The sequence below is a fragment of the Schistocerca cancellata genome, chromosome 10 (genome assembly GCF_023864275.1).
Source record: "Schistocerca cancellata isolate TAMUIC-IGC-003103 chromosome 10, iqSchCanc2.1, whole genome shotgun sequence".
In the NCBI taxonomy this organism is placed as follows: Eukaryota; Metazoa; Arthropoda; class Insecta; order Orthoptera; family Acrididae; genus Schistocerca; species Schistocerca cancellata.
In genome coordinates this window covers 76,600,001-76,609,923 of record NC_064635.1, presented here as the reverse complement: position 1 = coordinate 76,609,923, position 9,923 = coordinate 76,600,001, and the positions used below count along the sequence as shown (strand labels likewise).

Below are 9,923 nucleotides of genomic sequence, written 5' to 3'. Positions count from 1 at the left end.
AACAAGTGTTTACCAATACGTAAGTGGCCGAAAATTATGGGTATAGGACGGCTTAAACATGTGGAAAATGATATTTTTATTATTCACTCACTGTATTTGACATTTATTATTCCTTTAAAATCGCACAACAACTTCAATAAAACACAGTTTAATCATTCACACACTTATTTCACAATTATTTCACTTTTAAACAGCAAATCCTCTAAGAGCTGTCTTGAATCTTCACGAGTCTCTCTTAAAAACAGCCTTGATGTGGATAGATACGTACAGCAACCAGTAAATCAGAGTCAGAACTGTGTCTGCAAAAACACATGGATTATTAAACAATTTTTGCTGTCATTGATGACTAGCAATATAATTGACAGAGTAGATTGCTAATATTTGCTATAATGAATATCACATTTGCAAGAACGATCTCACTGAAGTAATTAAGTCCATCGAAACGCTTAGAAACTAACCTCTCGTCTGACGAAAACGGTCTAAAGACGCAGTGGCAATTTGTTCAGATCTGTTGACAATGATATTTTGAGTTATCACTTTACTGAGTGACTGAAATGTAGTTCAGGTACCTGTGAACATAACAATATGTTAGAATTCATTTTGTAAATACGAACTATTACGGTACTCTACGGCTACTTACATATTAATTACACTATTAATATTTTCGGGTCAACAGAAGCGTCCGATCTTACCCGTCGGCTTTGACCCGTGACGTAAGCGTGTTGTGGTGTGTGACGTCATTACGGCGCGGAGTTTGATTTGCGATTGTGGCGTGTTTGTAGATGTCTTGTTTTCGTTTGTCGTGCTCTCTGGTGGTGTGTTCATGGTTTTCGTTTGTTTCGTTTGTTTCGTGTGGTGGGGTCAGTTTTCTGTTGCTCAGGTGTTGGATTTGAAGCGGAATTTCTATTAGTGAGTTTTTTTTTTTTTGTTATTTATGGGAAATACAGAAGCGTCCGATCTTACCCGTCGGCTTTGACCCATGACGTCACAAATACCGCGGAAACGACTATAAACAATTCCAATATGGCGGATATAAAAACATCGCATACGTATTGTAAACACTGAAATACACAAGTTTCACAAAAAGCCTAATGACTGTAACGGGACAAGCGTGGGAAATTAGGGGTTTTTGGGTGCGGAGAAACTAAATATACAGAAATGTAGCCACCGACCGCCATTCAAAACCACGCAAAACAACGAAATAAATCAACATCACAAAACTGACCAAATACCAAAAAACACATTCCTATCCATAATCGGACACTTCCCTTAACCTATATAGCTCAACAGAACCTACCGATCACATCCCCCAATAGAAAACTAAGAAACGAAAGCTTCCCTTACACCTACATACATCGGCACTTATGCAGTTTAGCAGGTACGGAAAAAATTTTTCATTTTTTTTCAAAATTTGATCATCATGTGTCGTTATGCGGTGGGGGGAGTCTGCAGTGCCCCCCCATCCCCCCACAGGCTTCATTAGTGTCAAATCAATATTTTCGAATCATAGGCGGCCGCTGCCGCGGCCGCATTCCAAAAAAAAAACTCCCAACCTAACCTCAAGTGGGCTACGCTACAGATCAATATGTTCATCAAATTGCTTCATATTACGTATACATGTTCATTAGTGTCAAATCAATATTTTCGAATCAAGGGCGGCCGCTGCCGCGGCCGCATTCCAAAAAAAAACTCCCAACCTAACCTCAAGTGGGCTACGCTACAGATCAATATGTTCATCAAATTGCTTCATATTACGTATACATGTTCATTAGTGTCAAATCAATATTTTCGAATCATAGGCGGCCGCTGCCGCGGCCGCATTCCAAAAAAAAACTCCCAACCTAACCTCGTATTCAGGGCTACGCTACAGATCAATGTGTAGGTCCCTTACGTCACGGGTCAAAGCCGACGCGTGAGATCGGATGTTTCCAACCTATACCCAATACACAAAACAGCATTAAATTAACCATTAACTCACTAATAGAAATTCCGCTTCAAATCCAACACCTGAGCAACAGAAAACTGACCCCACCACACGAAACAAACGAAACAAACGAAAACCATGAACACACCACCAGAGAGCACGACAAACAAAAACAAGACATCTACAAACACGCCACAATCGCAAATCAAACTCCGCGCCGTAATGACGTCACACACCACAACACGCTTACGTCACGGGTCAAAGCCGACGGGTAAGATCGGACGCTTCTGTTGACCCTATTTATGTATGTTTTGTGTATTGGGTATAGGTTGGAAACATCCGATCTCACGCGTCGGCTTTGACCCGTGACGTAAGGGACCTACACATTGATCTGTAGCGTAGCCCTGAATACGAGGTTAGGTTGGGAGTTTTTTTTTGGAATGCGGCCGCGGCAGCGGCCGCCTATGATTCGAAAATATTGATTTGACACTAATGAACATGTATACGTAATATGAAGCAATTTGATGAACATATTGATCTGTAGCGTAGCCCACTTGAGGTTAGGTTGGGAGTTTTTTTTTTGGAATGCGGCCGCGGCAGCGGCCGCCTATGTTTCGAAAATATTGATTTGACACTAATGAACATGTATACGTAATATGAAGCAATTTGATGAACATATTGATCTGTAGCGTAGCCCACTTGAGGTTAGGTTGGGAGTTTTTTTTTGGAATGCGGCCGCGGCAGCGGCCGCCTATGATTCGAAAATATTGATTTGACACTAATGAAGCCTGTGGGGGGATGGGGGGGCACTGCAGACTCCCCCCCCCCCCCCCCCCGCATAACGACACATGATGATCAAATTTTGAAAAAAAATGAAAAATTTTTTCCGTACCTGCTAAACTGCATAAGTGCCGATGTATGTAGGTGTAAGGGAAGCTTTCGTTTCTTAGTTTTCTATTGGGGGATGCGATCGGTAGGTTCTGTTGAGCTATATAGGTTAAGGGAAGTGTCCGATTATGGATAGGAATGTGTTTTTTGGTATTTGGTCAGTTTTGTGATGTTGATTTATTTCGTTGTTTTGCGTGGTTTTGAATGGCGGTCGGTGGCTACATTTCTGTATATTTAGTTTCTCCGCACCCAAAAACCCCTAATTTCCCACGCTTGTCCCGTTACAGTCATTAGGCTTTTCGTGAAACTTGTGTATTTCAGTGTTTACAATACGTATGCGATGTTTTTATATCCGCCATATTGGAATTGTTTATAGTCGTTTCCGCGGTATTTGTGACGTCATGGGTCAAAGCCGACGGGTAAGACCGGACGCTTCTGTATTTCCATATTTTCACAGTTGTTTCTTTAATACAAAATTAAAGCCAACGGAAGAAAAAACGTAAAACATACTTGCCAATGACAGGTTTGTTGAGATGCAAATTTCTGTGTTGACAGATGTAACTTTTTCATACGGTGGTAAGTCGCAGAACTAGCAGAAGTCACAGAAATCGCGGAAGTAGCAGAAATCGCAGAAATAGCAGTGGCGGAGGGATACACGACCTATGTACCTTAAATGCGACTCTTAACTGCGACAAATCACAGTTAAGAATAACAGATACTGAAAAGTAGCATTCACAGAAATCACTGATATCGGAAAATCGCAGTTTAGCCCATCACTACATGAAACCAATACCGACAAAGATGTTCATTTGCCGGTAACCAGACATTCCTCACTTGTGTCTAGGGACAGCAAATCTTGGTGCTGATCGGACACTCTCGGGTCTCCCGCTCGTAGCGCTTCTTCATGATAGTGAAAGCTTACAGAAGTCTTCTTTGCACTTTCGCTTTTTTTTATTATGCTTTAGTTTACGTTAGTACAACTCTCATTTGAAAAATGTAAAAATATAGTTGCAATTTGTGCTCCGCAACATCTGACAGTAATAAAGCTTACATCGCCAAATTGCTCAGGTTACAACCTTCATAATCAAAATTTCCATAAAATTAACCCTCCTATCACAAGGCGGTGTGAGATCCGACACGTCTTCTGTGTTTTCATTCGTAGAGGAAACAGCGTTAGTTTGTGTTATATACTGCATGTAACCCATATGAACCTAAAAGCCCATCTATACCAGGAAAAAGTTTTTTTTTTTTTTTAGCTATGTGACATATACGACACGGCCTTGAGACATGTGTCCTGATATCCACTCTGTGGCGGGAAAGTTAACAATACTTACAAATGATCGTTACTTTTTTTCTTTATTTTAGGAGAGAGAAACTCAGCTGAAGAGCTAAGGAATACATCTTCTTATTTAACCCTCAAATCATTAGTACAGATTACATTTCAACATCATTCTCTCTAACTTTTAATTCCGAGCGCTTCAGATGTTGCTATCGCAGAATATTATGGAAAGAATGATGTTGTCATAACGTTCTTCTACTCTCATACCAAATATTAGGCTCCACATATGTGAAATTTATACCAAATTTCATTAAAATCGAAACTGATGAAATAATAAATTTATTGATTTGAAAAATACGATATAGACTGTCATGTCTGATGTATGTGCAATTTAAATATCTCATTTCTATGACGTAGCCTTCATAAGTTTACCAATCGTATCAAACAAACACACTGACATTACGTTGTTATGGTTTGTTGTTGTGGTCTTCAGTCCTGAGACTGGTTTGATGCAGCTCTCCATGCTACTATATCCTGTGCAAGCTTCTTCATCTCACAGTACCTACTGCAACCTACATCCTTCTGAATCTGCTTGGTGTATTCATCTCTTGGTCTCCCTCTACGATTTTTACCCTCCACGCTGCCCTCCAATACTAAATTTGTGATCACTTGATGCCTCAGAACATGTACTACCAAACGATCCCTTCTTCTGGCCAAGTTGTGCCACAAACTCCTCTTCTCCCTAATCCTATTCAGTACCTACTCATTAGTTATGTGATCTACCCATCTAATCTTCAACATTCTTCTGTAGCACCACATTTCGAAAGCTTCTATTCTCTTCTTGTCCAAACTAGTTATCGTCCATGTTTCACTTCCACACATGGCTATACTCCATACATATACTTTCAGAAACGACTTGCTGACACTTAAATCTATACCCGATGTTAACAAATTTCTCTTCTTCAGAAACGCTTTCCTTGCCATTGCCAGTCTACATTTTATATCCTCTCTACTTCGACCATCGTCAGTTATTTTGCTCCCCAAATAGCAAAACTCCTTTACTACTTTAAGCGTCTCATTTCCTAATCTAATTCCCTCAGCATCACCTGACTTAATTCGACTACATTCCATTATCCTCGTTTTGCTTTTGTTGATGTTCATCTTATATCCTCCTTTCAAGACACTGTCAATTCCGTTCAACTGCTCTTCCAAGTCCTTTGCTGTCTCTGACAGAATTACAATGTCATCGGCGAACCTTAAAGTTTTTATTTCTTCTCCATGGATTTTAATACGTACTCCAAATTTTTCCTTTGTTTCCTTTACTGCTTCCTCCATATACAGATCGAATAACATCGGGGAGAGGCTACAACCCTGTCTTACTCCCTTCCCAACCACTGCTTCCCTTTCATGTCCCTCAACTCTTATAACTGCCATCTGCTTTCTGTACGAATTGTTAATAGCCTTTCACTCCCTGTATTTTACTCCTGCCACCTTCAGAATTTGAAAGAGAGTATTCCAGTCAACATTGTCAAAAGCTTTCTCTAAGTCTACAAATGCTAGAAACGTAGGTTTGGCTTTTCTTAATCTAGCTTCTAAGATACGTCGTAGGGTCAGTATTGCCTCACGTATCCCCATATTTCTACGGAATCCAAACTGATCTTCCCCAAGGTCGACTTCTACCAGTTTTTCCATTCGTCTGTAAAGAATTCGCGTTAGTATTTTGCAGCAGTGACTTATTAAATTGATAGTTCGGTAATTTTCACATCTGTCAATGCCTGCTTTCTTTGGGATTGGAATTATTATATTCTTCTTGAAGTCTGAGGGTATTTCGCCTGTCTCACACATTTTGCTCACCAGATAGTAGAGTTTTGTCAGGACTGGCTCTCCCAAGGCTGTCAGTAGTTCTAATGGAATGTTGTCTACTCCCGGGGCCTTGTTTCGACTCAGGTCTTTCAGTGCTCTGTCAAACTCTTCACGCAGTATCGTATCTCCCATTTCATTTTCATCTACATCCTCTTCCATTTCCATAATATTGTCCTCAAGTACATCGCCCTTGTATAGACCCTCTATATACTCCTTCCACCTTTCTACTTTCCCTTCTTTGCTTAGAACTGGGTTTCCATCTGAGCTCTTGATGTTCATACAAGTGGTTCTCCAAAGGTCTCTTTAATTTTCCTGTAGGCAGTATCTATCTTACCCCTAGTGAGATAAGCCTCTACATCCTTACATTTGTCCTCTAGCCATGCCTGCTTAGTCATTTTGCACTTCCTGTCGATCTCATTTTTGAGATGTTTGTATTCCTTTTTGCCTGCTTCATTTACTGCATTTTTATATTTTCTCCTTTCGTCAATTAAATTCAATATTTCTTCTGTCATCCAAGGATTTCTATTAGCCCTCGTCTTTTTACCTACTTGATCCTCTGCTGTCTTCACTACTTCATCCCTCAGAGCTACCCATTCTTCTTCTACTGGACTTCTTTCCCCCTTTCCTGTCAATTGTTCCCTTATGCTCTCCCTGAAACTCTGTACAACCTCTGGTTCTTTCAGTTTATCCAGATCCCATGTCCTTAAATTCCCACCTTTTTGCAGTTTCTGCAGTTTTAATCTACAGTTCATAACCAATAGATTGTGGTCCGAGTCCACATCTGCCCCTGGAAATGTCCTACAATTTAAAACCTGATTCCTAAATCTCTGTCTTACCATTATATAATCTATCTGATACCTTTTAGTATCTCCAGGGTTCTTCCATGTATACAACCTTCTTTGATGATTCCTGAACCAAGTGTTAGCTATGATTAAGTTATGATCTGCGCAAAATTCTACCAGGTGGCTTCCTGTTTCATTTCTTACCCCCAATCCATATTCACCTACTACGTTTCCTTCTCTCCCTTTTCCTACTACTGAAATCCAGTCACTCATGACTATTAAATTTTCGTCTCCCTTCACTATCTGAATAATTTCTTTTATTTCATCATACATTTCTTCAATTTCTTCATCATCTGTAGAGCTAGTTGGCATATAGACTTGTACTACTGTCGCAGGTGTCAGCTTCGTGTCTATCTTGGCCACAACAATGCGTTCGCTGTGATGTTTGTAGTAGCTTATCCGCATTCCTATTGTTTTATTCATTATTAAACCTACTCCTGCATTACCCCTATTTGATTTTGTATTTATAACCCTGTATTCACCTGACCAAAAGTCGTGTCCCTCCTGCCACCGAACTTCACTAATTCCCACTATATCCAACTTTTACCTATCCATTTCCCTTTTTAAAGTTTCTAACCTTCCTGCCTGATTAAGGGATCTGACATTCCACACTCCGATCCATAGAACGCCAGTTTTCTTTCTCCTGATAATGACATCCTCTTGAGTAGTCCCCGCCCGGAGATCCCAATGGGGGACTATTTTACCTCTGTAATATTTCACCTAAGAGGACGCCATTATCATTTATCCATACAGTAAAGGTGCATGCCCTCGGGAAAAATTACGGCCGTATTTTCCCCTTGCTTTCAGCCGTTCGCAGTAGCAGCACAGCAAGGCCGTTTTGGTTAGTGTTACAAGGCCAGGTCAGTCAATCATCCAGACTGTTGCCCCTGCAACTACTGAAAAGGCTGCTGCTCCTCTTCAGGAACCACACATTTGTCTGGCCTCTCAACAGATGCCCCTCCGTTGTTGTTGCACCTACGGTACAGCTATCTGCATCGCTGAGGCACGCAAGCCTGCCCACCTGTAGCAAGGTCTGTGGTTCATGGGGGGGGTTATGGTTCTCACCATTAAAAACATGCTTTGACAATTTGCTTAATTTTTTGACCAATTGTCATTAACAAATGACAAATTTCATTTTGTTTTTATTTATCAGCAAAAACAGTAATGACAATCAGACTGCACAGCAGTTTTTATCCTTAATTCTCCCTGTTGTATTGTGCTAAAGTAGTTTTCTCAATGATCCTGAACTCTAGCAAAACAGTTTGCATTTTATTACCAATTTCTGAATTCGAAACACCATTAAGAAGAAAATTGCCTAGATCACTACTACCGAATATGCACTATAAAACAGTTTGCATGGTTTTAAAAATATTTCACATTGAAAGGTGGCTACACTGAGTCACAGCACCAGAGATTGCGCCAAAGATTATTACTCCGCCACCTCCACTGGTGCACGTGCGTCTCGCGAGCCCCGAGGAATCACTTCATGATGTCATCAGTAAGGCTGAAAGCGTGACAGTGCTGCCTGGTGACTAGACCTGTAAACAACTCTGTTGACGTAAGTGATGTCACACGTTGGCCACAGCGTTTATACAGACTTGCCATCAGCTGTTGTTTTGGAACGTCAAATCAATCCAGATTGTTTGAATGAAGCTTCCATTAACAGAATTAAATGTAGAAAGAAGGTTTGAATGCGAATAATGGTGACATAATAATCCGCAGCGTAGTCAAAGTTACACATTAGAGTCTTACGTGATTGATTGAAGCCAACTGATAACAAATTATTTGTCGAAAGGCAGAGTGATTTATAGCATAACACATATTCCGCATTGCGGACAATGTGTCTAAATGTTTTTAACGCATTAACTGCAGCTTACTAATGTAGGCTAACTACCACTGAGACGTTTGCAGCACGAATTTGTCTTTGAACCCATACCAGCAGTAGCAAATGCGGAAAAACAAATCAAATATGGTAAAGGATACGCAGTGGAATGCCCATTGCATTTTTCCAGTTTGTGTACAATATCTGTAAGTAATATGCATCAAAACACGTTGGATGATTGTTCATTTTCTGATATATGTTCTTTGGGGATGACCCAGTAGTTTTATTTTTTTTATTATGAGAAATGCATTAAATGTGGGAAAGCGCATTTAAATACGCCGCCAACAAATATTGGGCAAAGCCACATGTCTGTCTGTTATCACAACCTTTATTTCTCATTCGCTGTGTTCCACAACTGTCGACGAAATTATCACTTTTCAACCTAATGTAGACCTCTGACTATGCTACAAATAAAGTTATTACTCGAGCCAAGGTTTCTAGGGAAAGGGTGGGAAGGGGGCGAAATCCAGTATAGTGCTCTAGCCCAGATATGTGCTCTTTCCCAGTGTGTGTTACCGATATGCTTAAATTTTGATCGTTGTTTTTCTGTAAACAAACAGCTATATGCCAATCACATCTCCCTGTATGTAGTTTCTCAAAAATCCAGTTTATGTGATCTTAAGATAAAAAGAGCTCAATGAGGGAAAATTAATAGATCCAAGCAGTAAGCCTACTGAAATCTCCAAATTGTAAGACTGCTATAGATGCAAGTCACTGATTGTCAGAGTGTGTCAGTGGGACAAAACATTTGAAGTAAATCACAAAGCTTAGGTTAGTTCAACAATTACTTCTTAATGTAGTAGCCAGTCACAATTTTCTTCTGTATTTTGATGTACATACATACTACACAAGCAACCAAATGGTACCTGGTGGAGGGTACCTTGTACCACTACAAATCATTTTCTTTCCTGTTCCACTCGCAAACAGAGAGAGGGAAGAAAGGCTGTCTACCATCCGAGCCCAGATTTCTCATGCCTTTTAAATTTTCTCAACACTGTTGTACAAAAGGAACATTATTTTCCCTCCAGGGATTCTCACATGAGTTTGCCAAGCATCTTCATTATACTCGCACATAGTTTGAAACTACTGGTAAACTATCTAGCATCCAGACTCTGACTTGCTTCAGTGTGTTGCTTAAATCTGACGTGGATCTCAAACATTGGAGCAGTACTCATGAATGTGTCACATAATTGTTCTATACCGGTGGTGTAAGTGATCTTCCCCTCATTTCCAGTCACAAACTAT

At 40.2% G+C, this 9,923-nt stretch overlaps 1 long non-coding RNA gene across 1 annotated transcript; it reads right to left on the bottom strand.

Moving 5' to 3' along the window:
• Nucleotides 1-96: 96 nt before the first annotated feature.
• Nucleotides 97-3,466, bottom strand: LOC126106850 (uncharacterized). Its single transcript, XR_007523400.1, has 3 exons — nt 3,323-3,466; nt 459-569; nt 97-299 (listed from the first exon to the last, which is right to left on the bottom strand). It is a non-coding gene; the product is annotated as an uncharacterized LOC126106850 (long non-coding RNA).
• Between the last annotated feature and the right edge of the window lie 6,457 nt (nt 3,467-9,923).